The sequence below is a fragment of the Leptonychotes weddellii genome, chromosome 2 (assembly GCF_054177405.1).
Source record: "Leptonychotes weddellii isolate Sample4059 chromosome 2, ASM5417740v2, whole genome shotgun sequence".
Classification (NCBI taxonomy): Eukaryota; Metazoa; Chordata; class Mammalia; order Carnivora; family Phocidae; genus Leptonychotes; species Leptonychotes weddellii.
In genome coordinates, this window is record NC_138370.1 from 39,979,010 (window position 1) to 39,982,629 (window position 3,620).

Genomic DNA, 3,620 nt, shown 5'->3' on the forward strand with positions numbered 1-3,620 from the left:
AAAAAAAAAAAAGCAACAGATATGGTAAATACTAATCCAACTATATCAGTAATGACTTTGAATATAAATGGTCTAAATGTGCCACTTGTCAGAGTGAATCAAAAAACAAGACCCAGGGGCACCTAGATGGCTCAGCTGGTTAAGCGTCCAACTCTTGATTTCAGCTGAGGTCATGATCTCAAGGTCATGAGATTGAACCCTGAGTCAGGCTTGGCACTCAGCACAGAGTCTGCTTGAGATTCTCTCCCTATGCTCCTTCCCCCACTCGAGCTGTCTCTCTCAAATAAATAAATAAATAAATAAATAAATAAATAAATAAATAAATAAAATCTTAAAAAAAAAACAAGACGCAACTATGTGTTGTCTACAAAAAAACTTATTTTAAATAGAAAAACAGATATAGATTAAAAATAAAGGACTGGAGAAGGAGATAACATGCTAACTCTAAACCAAACAAAGGGGGAATAGCAATATTAATTTCAGACAGAGAAGATTCATAAAAAGGAAAGTTTTTAGGGATAAAGAGGGGCATGACATAGTATTAAAGGGAACAATTCCCCAAGAAGACGTAAATGTAGGTACCAAACAGAGCATCAAACAGCATCAGGCAAAAACATAATTGCAAGGAGAAATAGATGTATCTGTTATTATAGTTGGAGACTTTAATACACCTGTATCAGAAATGAACACATCCAGCTCGCAGAAAACCACTGAATACATAGTAAAAATCTACAATACCATTGATCAACTGGATATAATGCACATCTATAGATTACTTCATCCAACAACAGAATGCACATTCTTTTCAAGTTCCTGTGGGACATTCACCAAGATAGACCACATTTTAGACCATAAAACATACCTTAACAAATTTCAAAGAATAGAAATCATATGACTTCTCTTGGCCCACAGTGGAATTAAACTAGAATTTAATAGTAGAAAGATAGCTAGAAAATCTCAAAATACTCAGAGATTAAACAATACACTTTTCAAAAAGATTTTATTTATTTATTTATTTGTCAGATAGAGAGCAAGAACGCACAAGCAGGGGGAGCGGCAGGCAGAGGGAGAAGCAGGCTCCCCACTGAGCAAGGAGCCCGATCCAGGACTCAATCCCAGGACCCCAGGATCATGACCTGAGCCGAAGGCGGATAGATGCTTAACCAACTGAGCCACCCAGGCATCCCTAAACAACACACTTCGAAGTGACACAAGGGTCAAAGAGGAAATCTCAAGAGAAATTTTTAAATATTTGACTTAAATGAAAATGAAAACCCAAGTTCTTAAAATCTGTGGGATAAAGTGAAAGCAGTGCTTAGAGGGAAATTTATAGTATTGAATGTACATATTAGAAAAGAAGAAAGATTAAAAATAATCTAAGCTTCTACCCTAGGAAATTAGAACAAGAAGAGCAAATTAAAGCCAAAGTACACAAAATAGAATAAATAATAAAAATATGAAATCAAAAACAGGAAATTAATGGAGAAAATCAATGAAACAAATAGCTGGTTCTTTGAAAAAATCAATAAAATCAATAAGGCTCTAGCCAGGATAATTAAGAAAAAAAAGAGAGGGCACAAATTACTAATATCAGAAATGAAAGAGAGAACATTAATACAGATCCCATGGATGTTAAAAGGACAATAAAGGAATACTATGAACAACTCTCTGCCCACATTTGATAACCTAGATGAAATAGATAAATTTCTTGAAAGATGCAATCTGCCAAAACTCACACAAGAAGAGATAAAGCTATATCTATTAAAGAAATTGAATCTAAAATTAATAGCCTTCCAAAAGAGAAAATACCAGACCAAGATGGGTTCACTGGTAAACTACATGAAACATTTAAATCATATCAATTTTCTAGAATCTCTTTTAGAAGATAAAAGCAGGGAGAATTCTTCCTAACTCATTCTATGAGCCCAGCATACCCTAAAACCAAATACCAAACACTGAAAGCAGACAAACATCATTAAAAAATTGCAAATCAGTATCTCTTATAAACATAGATACAAGAATCCTCAAGATAAAATTGGCAAATCATATCCAACAATGCATAAAAAGGGTTATATACCACAAACAAGTGGGATTTATCCCAGGTATGCAAAGCTATTCACATTAGAAAATCAATGAATGAGGCTGGGTCTCCTTTAAAGGGCCACGAAGGAAGGGTTCAGCTTTGGCAACCAAGGTGTGATTTGGTTTGAGATTCTGCCTGGGCTCGGGGTCATGGCCTTGTGCTCATTCATCCTCGACATAGCCACTACACAAATCCACAGGCTCACTAACAGGGGCAAGGAAAAGGTTGCCTATTATTCCTATCAGCAGAGTATGATGGAAAGAGATAGGCACATCTCTGGAGTTAATCATTACTATGTGTCAAAGGGTTTGGAAAATACTGATTAAAGAAGAATTTTCCTTTTTTGTAATTTATTTTTTTAATTTAAATTCAATTAATCAACATATAATGTATTATTGGCTTCAGAGGTAGAGGTCAGGGATTCATCAGTCTTATATAACACCCAGTGTTCATTACAGCACATGTGCTCCTTAATGTCTATCACTCAGTTACCCCATCCTTCCACCTCCCTCCCCTCCAGCAACCTTCAGTTTGTTTCCTATGATTAAGAGTCTCTTATGCTTTGTCTCCCTCTCTGGTTTCATCTTCTTTTATTTTTTCCTCTCTTCCCCTATGATTCTCTGTTTTGTTTTTAAATCCCACATATCAGTGAGATCATATGATAATTATTTTTCTCTGATTGACTTATTTTGCTTAGCATAATACCTTCTAGTTCCATCCACATCATTGCAAATGGCAAGATTTCATTTTTGATGGCTGTGTAATATTCCATTGTATGTATATGTATGTGTGTGTATATATATATATATATATATATATATACACACACACCACATCTTCTTTACCCATTTATCAGTCAATGGACATCTGGGCTCTTTCCATAGTTTGGCTATTGTGGACCTTGTTGCTATAAACATTGGGGTACACGTGCCCCTTCAGATCACTACATTTGTATCTTTGGGGTAAATACCCAGTAGTGCAATTGCTGGGTTGTAGGGTAGCTCTATTTTCAACTTTTTGAGGAAACTCCCTACTGTTTTCCAGAGTGGCTGCACCAGAGAAGCATTTTCCTGATTAATGAAAAATAACTAGATTATGCTTATCTACCCTTTCTAGAAGGTATGCAGGGTATTAATGTGGTACATAATAAAAACAATGAAAAAGTAAAAAAAAAGAAAGGAAAATCAATTAATGTAATCCATCAGATCAATAGGCTAAAGAAGAAAAATAACATGATCATATCAACAGATGTAGAAAAAGCATTTGACAAAATCTAACATCCATTCATGATAAAAACTTGGTAAACTAAGGAAAGAGGGGAATGTTCTCAACTTGATAAAGAATATCTACAAACACCCTACAACTAATATCATACTTAATGGTGAGAAATTTGCAGCTTTCCCTCTAAGATCAGGTAAAGAATGTCCCCTCTCACCACTTCTTTTCAACACTGTACTGAAAGTTCTAGCTAATGAAATAAAGCCTGAAAAGGAAATAAAAGGTATATAAATTGGGAAGGAAAAAATAAAATTGTCCT

At 34.9% G+C, this 3,620-nt stretch overlaps 1 pseudogene; it reads left to right on the forward strand.

The window, feature by feature from the left end:
• Positions 1–2,055: 2,055 nt before the first annotated feature.
• Positions 2,056–2,569, forward strand: LOC102728313 (NADH dehydrogenase [ubiquinone] 1 alpha subcomplex subunit 1 pseudogene; annotated as a pseudogene).
• Positions 2,570–3,620: the final 1,051 nt, after the last annotated feature.